The sequence below is a fragment of the Puma concolor genome, chromosome A3 (genome assembly GCF_028749965.1).
Source record: "Puma concolor isolate L17-30 chromosome A3, mPumCon1.1.hap2, whole genome shotgun sequence".
Classification (NCBI taxonomy): Eukaryota; Metazoa; Chordata; class Mammalia; order Carnivora; family Felidae; genus Puma; species Puma concolor.
In genome coordinates, this window is record NC_141669.1 from 130176133 (window position 1) to 130193333 (window position 17201).

The 17201-nt window shown below is 50.2% G+C and overlaps 1 long non-coding RNA gene across 1 annotated transcript; it reads left to right on the forward strand.

The window, feature by feature from the left end:
- Positions 1-1492: 1492 nt before the first annotated feature.
- Positions 1493-16490, forward strand: LOC147582803 (uncharacterized). The gene is made up of 3 exons (XR_015248784.1): positions 1493-1714; positions 15697-15862; positions 16182-16490. It is a non-coding gene; the product is annotated as an uncharacterized LOC147582803 (long non-coding RNA).
- Positions 16491-17201: the final 711 nt, after the last annotated feature.

Genomic DNA, 17201 nt, shown 5'->3' on the forward strand with positions numbered 1-17201 from the left:
ACATGGGCCCTTGCTCTACTGTCCTGTGCGGGCCCTAAACAGATGGGATGGTGCCCACCTGCACTGGCGAGGGCGATCTTCACTCAGCCTGATTCACGTGCTCCCCGTTTCCGGAAACACCCTCACAGACACACTCAGAAATAATGTTTTACCAGCGCTCTGGGCATCCCTTACCCCATCACACAGACACAAAAATCTCTTATCGTGAGTCTGCTCCGTGTCAACCTGACAGCCAAGTGCATCTCCTTAAACCATGCTTAATTTCCTAACAAAGACAATGACTAAGTCCTAATTCTGCCTAACACGATCCAGCCCTCCGGGGCACAATCGGGCCACGTCTCCCAACTTCCCTCCTCGCAGGAGGCTGAGATTCAGACAGTTGACGTACCCCTCGAGTCCCACGGCTACGAAGGGGCTGCCTGGCTTTTCATCTCAGGTCTGTTTGGGGGCGGGGGGGGGAAGCTGCCCAAGGTGGGTTGAAGCCAACTTGTAGCATGTGGACTTTATTTTATAGGCAATAAAGTCATTCTTTCTCTTCTTAAGCCATAAAACTTCGTCGTCTTTGCACGTCTGTTTTGAATTACACATTCCAGTCCCTCGAATCTTTTGATAACGAGTGTCCTTAAGGGAGAGGTTGTGCTCGTGGTTTGGAGAACATAACCCGCTGCAGCACAGGAGACGCCTGAGGACTCCGGACACCTATACGCCGGGATGTGCAGCACGTATGTTTCAGCGTCCGAGAAACCGTGGCTTGTGAACGCTCTATCCGTGGGCCGACGCCAGCCAGCTGCCCGATGGTAAATAGGAGACGTGTGTTCCTTCTGCCGCTTAAACTCCCTGGCTTTGCTCTCAGCAGAAGGTACCAAAAACAAATACGTATTTGTTGAAGTTCTGTTTCATTCTGTTTGGATTCCAGGTGTTGAGATACAGTCGTGTCTTTCACGTGATGCATTTTTTTTTTTTTTAAAAAAGGTACTTAAATCTTTACGGTTTAACAGCCATAGAAAAAGTCTTGACACATTTTCAAAGGGAAAGAGGTGGGGCAGGAGGGAGGTGACAGAGATCGAAGGTACAGTTTTCAAAACCTAAGAACTGGTGCAAACCAACCTCATTGGAGGCAACCAGGACTTCTGAAGGGAAGGAAAATCAGCTTGCTTTCCCTTTGAGCGTTTATACAATCCGGGACACCCAGAGGGACCCTGTCTGTGGGGCAGGAGTGACCCTAGGACTCCTCGGGGGGCTGCAGTGGACAAGAGGGTGACAGCACTAAAACAGCAGAATTGCCTTCCAAGGTCAGTCCGTGCTTTTCCAGAAAGTGCAGTGTCTCCCTACCTGCTTCGGCAAAAACAGCCACTGGTGCTCTTTAAAAAGGCAGGTTTGGGGCGCCCGGCTGGCTCATTGGGTAGAGCGTCGACATTGAGTGTGGAGATTACTTAAAATCTTAAAAAAAAAAAAAAAAAAAAAAAGGCAGGTTTAAGGGCCTCATCCCAAACCCGGTGAGACAGAATGTCCAGGAGAGACGGTTAATTGAGCAATTATGGGCGAGTTACTCAACTCACACGGGCCTCGGTTTCTTCATCTTACAGTAGTGACAGGAAGAGCACCCAGCCGTGGGGCTGTGTGAAGATTTAATTGGCATTCAGGTGATGAGCTTAGCAGCGTGCTGGCACCCGGTCCACACTGTTACCTGCTTACCTCCCGTTTTCTGTTCCAGGTAAGGCACAACTCTGCAAAGTCGCCCTCTCTAACCTCCATCTCAAGAGGCGCCCAGTGGTGGCAGTCCCTGCAGAATCCAGTCTGCGTCTTGATCGAACCTTCATCAGTACATCGCACCCGTTTCAGGCGTTGGTGACACTGCCGGTGCCATCCCATTGGCCGACCCTTCACCAGGGGGAGTAGCGTTTGTATGCTTGGGTTCAGTCTGAGATGGTCACCGCCTCTGAGAACTGACCTTGGCCCTTCAGCAACATGCATGGGGCCACTTAAACGTGGATTTTTTTTTTTCAACAAATATAGCACAGTACTGCAAGTTTATTTCTCTTCCTTGGGATTTTCTTTTCTTTTCTTTTTAATGTGTATTTATTTAGAGAGAGAGAGAGAGGGTCCCACACAGGTTCCGCTCTGTCAGCACAGAGTCAGACACGGGGCTCCATCCCACGAACCGTGAGATCATGTCCTGAGCCGAAACCAAGACTGGGGTGCTTGACCGACGGAGCCACCCAGGTGCCCCTCTTCCTTACGATTTTCTTAATCACGTTTTCTTTTCTCTAGCTGACTTCATTGTTACGATACAATATATAATACCTGTAACGTGCAAAGATACATATTAACCCACTGTTTATGGTATTGGTAAGGGTTTCCAGTCAACAGTAGGTTATTAGTAGTTAACTTTTTGAGAGGCAGAAGCTATACATGAATTTCCAGCTGCGCAGGGCCGGTGCCCCCAACTCCCACATTGTTCAGGGGTCAACTGTACATAGATTTTGATTGATCACCCTCGTTTCCCCGTGAGCGCTCACTCTGGGCAGAACTGTTCTGGATTGGGGAATTAAAGTAGGAAAAACACAGTCCGCGCCTACATGGAGCTCACACTGTCACAGGGGAGGCAAGTAATAAACAAAGCCAATAGATAGGTCCAGAATCTATCTGATCCTTTCTTACTGGAAGCAGAGCTGGAAGAAGGGAGGGAGTGGCAGAGGGAACGTCAAAGGCCCTGAATGAGGGGAAGGGTGTTGGTAGATAAGGTTAGGGAAAGGAGGAAAGTTTGCATGGACTCGAAGTGAGATAAGAAGCTTTCAGGGGGCTGCCACCGGCCACGGGACGTGGTCCCAGGTTGTTCCGGAAGCTTTCTGGCTTAGAGTCAAGAATAGACTATAGAGGGGCAAGAGGAGAAGCAGAGAGAGCAGGGAGGAGGCTCCTGCAATAGTCCAGCCAAGAGATGGCGGCGAGTTGGTCCAGGGGAGGAGATAGGAAGGTGGCGGGAAGCAGTTGGCTTCTGGAGATATTTTGGACGTCAGGCCGATGGGATGGGATGTGGGTGTGAGAGAAGCACAGGAGTCAAGGATGGTGCCAGCAGTAGTCACCTGGAAGCTCCAAAAGCACGGGCAGACAAACCTTGATGAGAAGGCGTGTGGAGAGATCAGGAGTTCGACTTGTATTGCATGAAGTTCGAGATGCCTAGTAGATAGCAATGATGAAGGGACCAGGCAGGCAAGTAAATACATGTATGGGTTCAGGGGAGAGACGGGGAGATAACAGCGTGAAGGCCACGAGTGCGTAGGTGGTGTTAAAAGCCGTGACGTTGGGGCGCCTGGGTGGCGCAGTCGGTTAAGCGTCCGACTTCAGCCAGGTCACGATCTAGCGGTCCGTGAGTTCGAGCCCCGCGGCGGGCTCTGGGCTGATGGCTCGGAGCCTGGAGCCTGGAGCCTGTTTCCGATTCTGTGTCTCCCTCTCTCTCTGCCCCTCCCCCGTTCATGCTCTGTCTCTCTCTGTCCCAAAAATAAATAAACGTTCAAAAAAAAAAAAAAATAAAATAAAAGCCGTGACGTTGAGGGCTGACCTGGAAGAGTCCTAAGGAGAAGAGGTCCAAGGCCTGAGCCCTGGGGGTCTCAGCATTTAGAAATGGGGGCCAGTCAGCCAAGCGTCACTAGAACGCAGCAAGGGGCCGGGCCGTGCGCATGCGCGTTACTTCCGTGCTCGCCGGGCAGGTGGAAGGTCCCACACGGACTCATCTTTTAAGGGAAACTTAAAAACAATTACTCCTCTTTTTAAAGTAGAATTTGGGACAGATGGCCATTGGCACCTTTGACATTTCATGGGACCCTCGTAATGCACCCCTGGGCCGGGTGAGGGCCCCCTGTGTGGGAAAGAGTTAAGACACACGGGGCTCCAGATCTGTGTCACCACTTCCCGGCTGTGGGACTAGAGACAGGTCCTTACACTCAGCGGGCTCTCATTTTCCTGGTCCACAAACGGGAGACACTAAGGGTTCCTAGCCACCTCCTCAGAAGGAAATGACATCAGGCCTACAGAGGCCTTGGCTTTACACAGTCAACGCTCCCTGAATGGCCGCCATTATTGCGGGAACAGAAGGCAGAGGGTCTGCGGGGCTGGGCGGAGAGCCCTGGTGCTGTGTGAAGGAAGGGGAGGGGTGTCTCTGGCCCCGGGGCTGCAGAGGAGCAGATCAGATGACTCCCCCCCTGCAGCCCTCAGACTGGGCCTTCCCAGACCTGCCTGGGTGTGGCGCTTAGTGCCTGCAGGCTGTCCAGAAGGTCTGCCCTGCGGGTTACACCTCTAGCTACTCGTCCTGAATGAGGCAGCCGTGTAGAGGTGGGGAGTGACGGGGAGACAGGGTTCACAGCAGACTTATGGCCTCGGATGGCCGGAGAGGGTAGTGATGCCATGAATGGAAACGGAGCGCGCCGAAGTCAGAGAAGCGAAGACAGATGATCATATTTAGGAGACGAGGAATTCCGAGAGTAATGAGAGCAAAGGGAGTGTCCGAGGAATTCTGGGATGCGGCCACCTCTTGTCCTTAAATCACCTCTTCAGAGCAGCTCACCAGCGATAAGTACAAATGACTCTGACCTCAATTAAATCTCAACTCTGAGAACAAATTAGCACCCCGGGAGTGGCTGGCGAGCGCTCCTCTGGGTGGACAGACCGCACACTTCCAGCTCAGACTGCCCTCTGATGGACGCCTCAGCTGCACATCCTGGTCCCTGAACTCCACGAGAGAAGGAAAACGGACACCCAGCCTTTCCCATCCAGTTATCATCCTACTTTCGCGATCGCTCTGTGAGAGACTCCTGTTTCCAAGGTGGGGAAACGGAGGCACAGAGAGGCTGAGCACCGTGCCCCAATTCTCAGTCGGAGCAGAGCTGAGCTTGGAGGCCAAGTTCTGTGCTTCACTCACTAGACTCAGCTGCCCCCGGAGGTGACAAGAATGACTTGGTCACATGGGACCGGACGTTCCTCCCAAAGGGGCCGCCAAGGCACCCAAGTCACAGTCCCTTTCTTGCGCGACTTAAGACCCAGTCTTAAGGACCGAGGTTCAACCCTGAGACAAATACGCTTGTTCAAAGCCTCTGCTCCTGGCTCTGGTTAGGGCCCCAGACCAGTCAAGGTAAAAAACTGTAACGCCGTTAGAGGCTGATAAAAAACCTGGGGACCTCGCTGGACAGAGAGTCAGGAAGCCGTGTTGTTGGCCGAGTCTTGAACTCACGTGTGACTTCCAGCAAGCTCTTCCTTGGTTCGGCCTGTTGATCAGCAAAAGGAGGGGGTAAGTTCAACAGGGCACTTTCCGCCTTTAAAACCTGATGACGATGGGCACATCCCTCAGGAGGACAACTTTGGCAGTCCCTACACATTTAAATGTGCACACCCACTGATTTCTTGAAACGGGTCTAAGAAATACACACAGAAGTGCACGAGACAGATGCTTAGGATGTTCACTGAAACACTGAGTAATGATGACTTAAGTGTCCACCATCACAAGACTGTCTAAACGAGTTACAGCATACCTACACCTTGGATGGCATCGCAGCCTGGAAAAAAGGAAGAAGGAATGTAAGTAATAATGAAGTGTCACCATGACATATTCATGAGTGAAACAAGAAAGATTTGTCCAAAAAAATATGGTATGTGCACATTGGTGTAACGAAAGATCTAGGAAGAGAGCAAAGGGGAAACTTATTTTTCACCTACGGAATGCTTTACTTTCTTTTTTTTTTTTTAATTTTTTTTTTATGTTTATTTACTTTTGAGAGAAAGAGAGACAGAGGCATGAGCAGGGGAGGGGCAGACAGAGAGGGAGACCCAGAATCCGAACCAGGCTCCAGGCTCCAAGCTGTCAGCACAGAGCCCGACACGGGGTTTGAACGCACAGACCGAGAGATCATGACCTGAGCTGAAGTCGGCCGCTTAACCAACTGAGCCACCCAGGCGCCCCTGGAATGCTTTACTTTCATAATAAAAATTATTTTAAAATATTTTACTCAGTAGAGTAGTGTACGTAATAAAAGGGAAGTCTCATATGGACTCATGTAAGCTTTCAAGTTCTTGAACTACCAGAATAACCCGATGAGGAGAGATCTGCAGTGTTGCACAGATTCAGGCGTGTGCCTAGTGCTTTACGCATCAGCTACAGCTGCCAACCTGAGGGGTGGCCTCTTTGACAGGTGGGGAAGGGGAGGATTTGCAGACTGATTTTCGAGGCTCTTTCTACTGCACACAGGACTCTGCACCCTTTGGATTCCTACAAACCCATTTATGTTCCCGTCTTTCGGGGTCTCATCCCCAGGAGGACACTTAGCAGACTGTGTGGTAATCATGGGCTCAAGGGCAACACTCTTCAAAAGGGGGCCTCTGCCGAACCTTAACTAAAAAATTGGGGCTTACATTTTATAGGTCTTTGGGATTTTTTAATTTCATTCTTTTTCCTGCAATTCATTTTTATTATATTTTACAAAAATATGCATCTGCAGTGATTGGAAAATTCTTTAAAACCTGGTCCTTCTGGGGCGCCTGGGTGGCTCAGTCGGTTAAGCGTTCGACTTCGGCTCAGGTCACGATCTCGCGGTCCGTGAGTTCCAGCCCCGCGTCAGGCTCTGGGCTGATGGCTCAGAGCCTAGAGCCTGCTTCTGATTCTGTGTCTTCCTCTCTCCCTGCCTCTCCCCCGTTCATGCTCTCTCTCTGTCTCAAAAATAAATAAACGTTAAAAAAAATTAAAAAAAAAATTCTGGGGGCATCTGGGTGGCTCAGTCGGTTAAGCATCTAAGTCTTGATTTTGGTTCAGGTCATGATCTCACGGTTCGTGAGTTCAAGCCCCGAGGAGTCTGCTTAGGATTCTCTCTCTCTCTCTCTCCCTCTCTCTCTCTCTCTCTCTCTCTCCCCTTCTCCCCACCTCAAAATAAGTAAATAAACATGAAAAAAAAATTTTTTAAAGCTGATCCTTCGGCAATATCTCTGAGAAGCACCGGGCTGCTGGAGAGAAGAGAGTTGTCCGCACTGTCACAGGCATTCCATGTTTGGCATCTGAATGAGCAAATCGCTGAATGAATGTGTGTGTGAATGAGCAATAATAAGGCACAGGGAAGAAAATGCCCAGAATCTCGGTTTCTCATTTAGGGCCATGCAGAGGACCATGCAGAGGGTGAGAGCTTAGGACTTCAAGGTCATGGCCAGTCTTGATAGGAGCATCAGTAAATGCCCACTCTTCTGACTTGACTTGTTTTTTTAATGTTTATTTATTTTTGAGAGAGACAGCGTGAGCCGGGGAGGGGCAGAGAGAGAGAGAGAGAGAGGGAGACACAGAATCCGAAGCGGGCTCCAGGCCCTGAGCTGTCAGCACAGAGCCTGATGTGGGGCTCAAACTCACGGACCGTGAGATCATGACCTGAGCCGAAGTCAGATGCCCAACTGACTGAGCCACCCAGGCGCCCCTCACTCTCCTGACTTTAAATATGGAGCTGGGAGATCTTTTTCCCCAGGGCATGGAAATGACCCACCAGGGAAAAGTAAGGTGAGGGCCACGCACAAATAAAAAGCAGCATTCACTGCTCATGATTATAAAGTCAGACGAAGTTTGCAGACTAAGATAAACATTCTCCTTACCAGCCTGAACAAGTAACAGGAAACACAAGCCACATGCACAAAACTCTTATTTTAAGCACTGCTGTTTAAGAGGAAACTTTTGGACCATTTACCTCAGGGCAAAGAAATTGAGGAGTGGGCAGGGTGCCACCCTGGGGCACAGGCTCAACTGTGAGGGAAACGACTTCAGCCTGAAGTTTTTGCTTCAGAACATGGGCAAAAACTCCCCCGTCCAGAAGGCTGCCGGGTACACGTTGCTCCATTTTGAAATTTCCCACAGGCGCTCTCCAGAAACAAATAGATCTTCACTATACTCTCTTTAGAGACCTGAAACTAGAAAAATGACATCTGGGGGCGCCTGGGTGGCTCAGTCGGTTGAGCATCCAACTTCGGCTCAGGTCACGATCTCATGGTTTGTGAGTTCAAGCCCCACGTCGGGCTCTGGGCTGATGGCTCAGAGCCTGGAGCCTGCTTCCGATTCTGCGTCTCCCTCTCTCTCTGCCCCTCCCCTGCTCACGCTCTGTCTTTCTCTGTCTCCAAAATAAATAAAAACATTTAAAAAAACTTTTTTAAGAAAAATGACATCTGCTCCTGCAACAGAGAGCAGAGTCAGAATGGCCCTGAGTCCTAAGCCCTTCCTCTGTGGGTGCAAATGTTTAGACAGACCCTTATCTTCCCCAGCTCACCTCGGTCTCCCCATGTGCGAATGGAATGATTGCAGGACCCGAGTTAACGCGAGGAATAAATGAGACAATGTGTGTCGTGCAGTTCGCTCAGGCCTGACATGGCGCGAGTCTTCAACCAACACTAGCTCGGGGCTCTCTCTAATCACAGACCAAAGTGCAAGCCCAAGTCTTGGGCAGTGACAGGTGCCATTTATTCAACCCTGGCCCTGGGCCAGAAACAATGTTAAGTGACACATTTACGATCTGGTGGGATTCTTGGTACAACTTCCGAGGTAGCTACTCAGTATCCCCTTTTAGAGACGGGGACTCAGGACTTGGACAGCTGTGGGGTCCACTGTCCCAGCTCCACCAGCCCAGAGGCAGCCAGGCAGGAACTGAACCAGGCTCCTCCCCAGCTGTGCTCCCGATCATCACCCAGCTCTCATGCCCTTGACTTCCTGGGGATGAGATCGTGGGCATTGGCTTTGGCTGGCTTTGTTGTTATTCTCAAGCCTTCATCGTTGGTATGAGTTTACAAAAACTTGGCATTCCCTTGAATTTAAAAAAAAAATATGTTCAGTTCTTAAATGTCCCCGGGGCGTGGGGCAGGGAAGGTTTCGATCAATGATTTAGTTCTCTTCTTAATGCTGAATTTAATAAGGCAAAGTCACTGGATCTCCGTTAACAAGTTGAGTTGTTTATTGGTTTATTTTCATTTTGGAAACTCCTCTCCATAGTGAACCACTCTCCCTCTGCTGAAAAAAATCCCATGAGGAATTCTGATCAGATGCCGGGGCTGTGGGGCAGATCCCCTGGGGAGTATCAAGTTTCTAGAAGGCTCCTAGAAGGCAACAAGTCTTGCAACCTGACTCTTAAGTGACTTTTTACCTGTTGGATTATCTCAGGGCAAGGGGAAAAGGACACAGGCATGCTTTCTGCTTCCAAGCATAATTATGTATTTCATAAAGGAAGAGAGATTTTTGGGCCAACAGTTGAAATTCACTTGACCCTATAGAAGGCCACAGAGAAGGGTGAGAGCCCCAGAACCCAACTACCATTTCTGCCCCTTGTCTGTGTGATTCTGGGCAAGTTACTTAACTTCCCTGTAACTCCGTTTGCTCATCTGTAAAACGTGGGTGATAACAGTAACAGTGCCTAAACCCATGTTTCCGTGAAGACAAAATAGGGTTTGCCAGAGACCGAGAGGCCTTCCCAGAACCCTCAGGGATAAAACCGGGGAAGTCCCAGGCAGACCAGGGTGAGTTGATCACCCCAGGATGAAATGAGAGTACGGTCTAAATGCCTCAGGAACAAACTCTTGCACGTTTGCTGCCCCATAGTCTTGGCTGCCCAGTAGTTTCTGTTCACAGCTGCCTCCAGCCACGGCTGCCACGGTCCTCGTTTATTTATTAGCCGCTCTGTAGGGGCCTTCTGTGTGCCTACAACACCTCTGATACCACACCCCCCAAGTCCCCAGTAAATGCTTCTTGCCGTTCGCAGAACAAGCTTCAAGAGAATTTATCATATGCCAGGCAAGCAGCTTTTCAGCAAATCTTGATCTCCCTCAACCCTCAGGCAGCATCTAACTTGCAGGTTAAAATGGAGAAAATGCTCCATGGGACAGAGGCAGAGACGGGAGTGACGTGTCCATACGCAAGGGACGCCCAATGATTGCCAGCAGCCACCGGCAGCTAAAGAGACAGGCCTGGACCATTCTCCCTTGCAGCCTCCAGAAGGAACCACCCCCGGCAGCACCTTGATTTTGCACTTCTGGCCTCCAGAACCGTGAGAGCACAGACTTCTGTTGGCGGAAGCCCCCTCGTCAGTGGCACTTGGTTACGGCAGCCCTGGGACTTCACAAGCCAAGGCCAGACCTTCACAGGCTCGTGTCCTGACAAATGCAAGGGCCTGCCTGCCCTTCACTGGTCTCCCTGCCTGCCATCTGTCTTCCCGCAAGGCTGGCTCAAAACACCAGCTTCTGGGGCGCCCAGCTGGCGCAGTCGGTGGAGCGTGCGACGCTTGATCCCAGGGTTGTAAATTCGAGCCCCACTTCGGGCATGGAGGTTACTGAAAAACAAAATCTTTAAAGCAAAACAAAAAAACCCCCACCAGCTTCCGACTCCCGGGTCAGAAACACCCAACGACACCCAATGCCTCGAGCACACTTCCCGAACTTATTTGAGGGTCAGAATCCCACAGATGGTAGTTAAAATTCCAGGTTCCCTGGCCCGGCTCCAGACCTCCAGAAATGGCCTTGCAGAAAGGGAGCCTCAGGAATCTGCATCTTTAGTAAACACCCGAGATGATTCTTAACCTCAGGCACAACTGGGGGCAGGCTGGCCCACAAGATAAAATCCAGACGAGATCAAGGATCTTGGTTCAGCGATTTCCACACCATGGCACCAACCTCCTATCCGAATGTCACTTCCCAAGGCCTTCCAGGCCCTCTGTGCGGCGTGCCTCACGGGCCAGCTTGCTCATCATCCCCTACACAAGGATGCTTCCGTACCTCGAGAACGACTCTGGCCTCGCCACTTTTCTCCCTAAAACTGCTCTGCATTTCCTCCCGCTTCTAAGTCTAGAATCTAGACTCTGAATGATGCCACAGACCTTAAAAGTTGTCTCTGATTATTCGGAGGCAGCCTTCCAGTGAACTCGGGGTAAAACCCAGACTCCGCATCATCCCCTGCAGGGCCCGGCCCGGCCCACCCCCGGCCTTCAGTCTCATTAGGAGCCTTCTCCTTCGGCTGTGAAGTTCCAGGCACGGGCTTCCCTGTAATTCCTCAGACACACCACGTTTTTCCCCGCCTGGATCCTTGACACATGCTCTTTTTCCCGTGACCAACACCTTATACTACTTAAATATCACCCCCTCAGAGCTTTCCCTACAACGCATCCTAGGTAGAATACACACACACACACACACACACACACACACACACACACACACACTTCATTTACTCTCGGTCACCACACTCTGTTCAGTCAATGGCCAACACCTAAAAATCAGGAAGTTTCAGGGGCACCTGGGTGGCTCAGTCGGTTAAGCATCCAACTCGGTTTCTGCTCAGGTCGTGATCTTGTGGTTCATGAGTTAGAGCCCCGTTTCAGGCTCTCTCTGCCCCTCCCCTGCTTATGCATGCTGTCTCTCTCTCTCTCTCTCTCTCTCTCTCTCACATTAAAAAACAAAACAAAACAAAAATCAGGAAGTTTCACATAAAAATGTCCAGCCTCTTAAAGGATTGGCAGAGCTGCCCGTACAGAACCCGCATTCTCCCACAGCCACACAGAGTGGAGGTGAGCCCTTTGCTGGAGCAGGGGGCCTCTGCAAGCCTGCCCAGGCCCTGCACTTTCAGTTACCTGCCTGGGACATAAACAACCGCCTTTGCGACACTTCCTTGCCCCCCTCCCAAGTTGGGCTCGCTTGCTTATCATCTGTCTGCCTTGTGGAGAGAGATGGCTTTATTCCCCGGTGCAGCCCCAGCGTCTCGCCCGCGCCCGACACCTAGCTGGACCTCACTAGACGTCGACTGATTAAATGGGTAAATGAATGGATGGATGTCCTGCCTCCTCCCTGTGTCCCATAAGCCATACCATTCATTTTGCCATTTAATTATCCCCTTCCCTGCATCACTCATTAATTTGCTGCCCCCGGTGCCTCCCTCCTCCATAGAGCTTATGAAAATACAAATCTGATCCTTTCATCGCCCAGTTGTAAACTTTTGAGGAGTCTCCCAGCACCAGCTGGAGAAAGCATAAACTTGTCACTGTCACGGAGGCATCTGAGGCCCTTCTCATCTGGCTTCCACCTACTCCTCCAGCCCCCACTTCACGAGAGGGCCATCACCCAGTACGCCCACACCCCACGCAATGGCTCAGGGAACACACCATGTTCTTTCCCCACCCCCACAACTCTGCAGCAAAAGCTCCCTTTCCCTGGAATGCCTCCTCCCCCGTCCCACGCCCGCCCCCCCCCATGCCTCTAGCAAATTCCTACTCATTCTTCTGCCCTAGCTCTAACCAAAGTCACCTCACTGTGAAACACTCCAGAGCCCCCCAGGCTGACTTAGTCACTCACTCTTTTCTGCCCCCCCCCCCTTTCATACCCTGGCCTTAGCGGTGAGTAATGGCTCAGAATAGCAGCTGGTGTCTTCCGAGTGCCTGCCGTGTGCCAGGCACAGAGTGAGCTTTATCGCTTTTAATCCTCACGCTCATGCTGAGCCCCTGCCTGGAAGGAAGCCTCCCCCCTACCCCCCCGGCCCCTACAGCGCCCCCCCTCCCCCAGACACAGGGGATCACTTTCTTCCCTCCAGCTTCCTTGAGAGGCCATCCCTGCCACCCCATGTTAAATTTTCTTTCTCTTTCCACACCTTACCCCACCCCCAGGCCTCCCCATCTCCCTTCCCCGCTTTACTTTTCTCCCTGACTCCTCTCACTAACACACACACATTTTGATTAATTAATTTGTGTATTCTATCTCTACCCCGTGGAATGTCAGCTCCAGGAGGGCAGGGACTTTATCGTGTCTCCTTTACGACTGCATGCCTACCGCCTAGAATCAGTGCCTGGCACATTATAGCCACTCAATAAATACTTATTCAAAGAGGGTAGATCTTCTGACTATCTTCAGTTTATTCCCAAGGGGAGTGGCCTTTAGAGAGATCGAGGTGAGTCCCACAGAGGGTTGGTGGCTGAGCCGAATGTGATCTCTGGGTGGTCCACGCCCAACAGCTGACCACCGCCCTTAGCTGCCGTGGCCACCACTTCCTGAAGACATCTCTCCATCTCTGACTTCTCAGTTAGACGTGGAGGCAAGAACTCTTGCCTTGGAGTTCTTGCCTTGTCCTTGGAACTCTTGCCTTGTCTTGGAACTCTTGCCTTGCCCTTGGAGGCAAGAATTCTATTCATATTTGTGTTTCCTTGCCTGGTCTGTGGTTGTGCCCAAGGATGTTTGCTGAACCAATCTGTACGTGAACTGTGAAATGCTAGATGGTAGGAATCGTATCTTCACTTTTTATCCTTTATCTCCACGCGAGAAGCAGTGTCCTATACATAGAGGCTTTCCTTATTGCACTAATGAATTGTGTTATGGCCATAGGTAGTAAAAGTAATTAGCAATAATGACAATAATAGGCAAAATTTATGAAGCCCTTAGTCTGTGCTAGGCCCTGTCCTAAGTGTACAAAGGCACAGGAATGAAGACAATTAACTAACTCTCTTATGATCCTCATTTCACAGATGAGGAAATGGAAGCTCAGAGAGGTTAAGAACTTGCCCGAGGTCACACAGCTAGGAAATAGCGGAGTGTAGGATTTGAGTGTTGGCACCTAGGAGTCACGTGCTTAGCTACTCTAGGCTGCATCCCAGCCTCTGTAAGAGAGATCCATGAAAAGGCTACCCTGTGTGAAAACAGGAGTGCCTTATTACACATTTCTGTTTTATTTCAAGGGATTTCTTGAAATTCCTCCAAAAGCTTTGGTAGGTAGGCATCATTACTTGCTAAGTAGTAACCACCAGTGTACATGTTGTATTTGATGATTGGCAGAGTTCACGTACAGTTTCTCATCTGATCCCTACAACAATGTGATGAGGTGGCCACTGCCGTCTCCTCTCATAGAAGAGGAATCTAAGGCTCTGAGCGGTTAAAGGAACAAGGCCAAGGTCACCCAGCCTGTGAGGAGCAGAGCAAGGGCTCAAGTTAACATCTATCACTTGAAAAACTGAGGACTTGAGTGTTTCCAAATAGAAAGCTCTTCCGGTGTTACTCAAAAGTCAATAAGATAATCCACGGGAAAGCACTGGGCACGGCTCCTGGAACCAGGTAGGACCCTCATAAATGTTCATTTTGATCATCTTCTCAACACCTCCTAGGAACTGGAATATTTTAGCTGATGACTGCAGCCTGCCTGTTGAGCCTGATGGAAAGATTACACTTTTCATTCTAGTTCATCCCTGGTAATGTTGAAATGATGATCAATCTCCATTATCCCTGGGGTGCCATAGAATGTTAAGAGCTGGAAGGGATTGTGGAGATGAGCTCATCCAGTGCCTGCATTCACAGATGGAGAAATTGAGTCCTAGAGAGGGAAAAAGTCAGAGGGCAGATTTCTCAAGAGCAGGGCTCTTGCACTGTGCCTGGCACATAGCACCTCCCACAAAGATGGGCTTTTACTGAAGAAAAGGGCATCTAGCTTCTTAAAGGCTACAGGAGATAATTCACCAGTTTCCTGAGCTTTGAGCACATCCACCCCACCCCCACACAAAGTACCAAAGTGTTAGAAGCTAGTAACCAGAAAACCGATCATGTGACTTAATTCCACCTCTGCTAAAAGGCTTAAAATGCTTTGGTGAGTAGTCTGAGATTCATAAACATACACTTCAACTCTTTCTCAGAGAATTATTAACCAGCTCCCTCTCCATCAAAACTGGAACTTGAGCAATCAAGGAGAAAAAGAGCTGGCAAGAGAAACGTCTTGAATAAAATCTTTTTTTTTTTATTTAAAAAAATTTTTTTTAATTTATTTTTGAAGGAGAGAGAGAGACAGAGCATGAGTGGGGGAGGAGCAGAGAGACAGGGAGACACAGAATCAGTAGCAGGCTCCAGGCTCTAAGCTGTCAGCACAGAGCCCGACGCAGGGCTCGAACCCACAAACTGTGAGATCATGACCTGAGCCGAAGCCGGACGCTCAACTGACTGAGCCACCTAGGCGCCCCCTGAATAAAATCTTAACACCAGTATATATGATTTCTTGGCACCTCTCTCTTCCCCCCCCCCCCCCACCTAAGAGTTGGAGGATGAAGGAAAGAAAGAAGTGTTATTGTATAAAACATGAATCAATAAAACTAATCGTGGAAAAGTACACACTCTTTCCACCTCACAAGGTAGGTTCCAAGAGAAAACAGTCGTGTTAAGTTGGAGACGGACTTAAAGACAGAAAGTACTGAAAAGGAAGATGCAACAGAGATGTAACCCTCATTGGTTTTTCCAGAGGGCAGAGACGGGCTGGAAGGACACGACAGTGTGTGGCTGTGATTATCAGCGGTAGCCGATTGCCAACTAATGATTTTGAGAACCTATAATTTATCGAGTTTGTGTCATACCTTACTTGTCTTGCTAACTCACTGGGTACTAATTCTCCGAGGCATGGGACTAGCTTTTATTCCACACGTAAGTCTTGAGCAGCTTTGGCTTGAGGATTTGGGGGTGGGGAGGGATGATGGAGAGAAATGAGATTAGGGTTCGGTCTTGGAACTAAAGAAACAGAAATATTAACCCTCTGTGCTGTTTCTCTGGGCTTCGTGCTTCTCAAGTAAGGCTGAAATGCAGGCCCTGACAACTCACTTGTGGCCACAGCGGCTCTTGGAATGAAAGGGGTCCCCCTCCTCCACAACACGTTTATCAAATTCAAACTATCCTCCACATTCCTTCCTTACACAGCTCAGGCGCACCTATGACGCAAGCCTCAGAGCAAATTCCGCTCAGGAGATCCAGGAAGCTCTGGCCTGGCCCTCCCTTCTAGAAAGGAAAGTCCAAGAGGGATGCCACACCCAGAGGAGGGGAGAGAGGACGTGACAATACCTCCAGGAATGCAGAGCCCACGCAGGTGTGTTGGCATCCACGAACTTCCTTTTGAAAAGGGCCTGATAAATCAGTACGGATAACAGGAATAAAGCTCAGCCAGCCACCCAATAATCGTTCACATTGAACTGGGGCCCTGGCTTCCAGGGCATGGCGACTGGGGAGAGGAGGGTGACAGCTGAGAATAAAGGTTCCTAAAGGCTGTGACAGGTTTTTCTATTCAGCGGTCTTAAAGTGGGTTCCCTGGGTGTCCCTGAGACCTTTTTAGGGGATTTCTCAAACCTAACACGATTTTCACAATACTAACACAGTCACTTCCTCTTGTCACCCTCGTTGTCTCACAGGTATAAACAGTGGTGTTTTCTGAAGGGGCATGACATGTGATGATTATCACCCTGATGACTGTTGGAAGGTGTGCTTTTGTGTTCCTGTGTTTGGACATCGATGAACAGTAAAAGACGTGACACACATAAACAAAATGCTTGGGGGCCTCTATAATTTTTAAGAGTGTTAATGGGTCTTGAGACCAAACTGTGGAGCTGCCCCAGCACAACATCGCACCTCATTTGCAGCGCATGTTGAGTCACATAGCAGGTGCTTCTGAACAGATTAGAGGTGGCAGGCCTTATTACTATTCTGCTTGGGGTGGAATCCTTTCCATCCCTTCTTCTACCCAAAGTGACCATAAAAACCTTAAATTCCCTCACGGACACATGGCGAACCGAACCCCCTCCCCCACCGCCAGGGGGAAAGACGGGCTTCTCACCTTTGAGCCCAGGTGGGGCAAAGTTAGCACGGGGAAACCACACTCCCTCCACGCCGGCCCGGGGCAAAGACCTATCTGGGTCAGGAACCATGCTACCTGCTCAACAGTGAGTTGACGTGGTTGATGTGGTCCCTGGCTCCTCATTGCTTTCGTCCTGGGGCGGGGCCAGATTACTCCAAAAACATGAAAAAAAAACCCGAAACCTGCCACACACGTGCTGGCAAGGATGTACAAGGTGTCAGAAGGGATCTGAGGTAGGTAGATGGTGAGGGGAAGGCCCTGAGGACTCGGGTGGAACCAAGCACCCTAAGCAATTCGTCCTGGCCACGGTTAGGCAGGGTATAACCGTTCCTGCCCCCAGCCCCAGGTGGGCACAGGGGAGGGGTCAACAGCTCTTTGTGAGCCGGTCCCTGGTGGGTCCTTCTGCGGGGGGGGGGGGGGGCTTGAGGGTCTTCTCCCCACTTCCTGGGCATGGCCCAGGACGCTTAACAGCGTCCCTTTGAGAAGAAACCTGCTCTGGGGCATTTGGAGAGAAGAGTTCAGTCTTTTACCAGGGACACAGTTCTAGCACTCCGGTGGGAGAAAAGGACATTGTCCA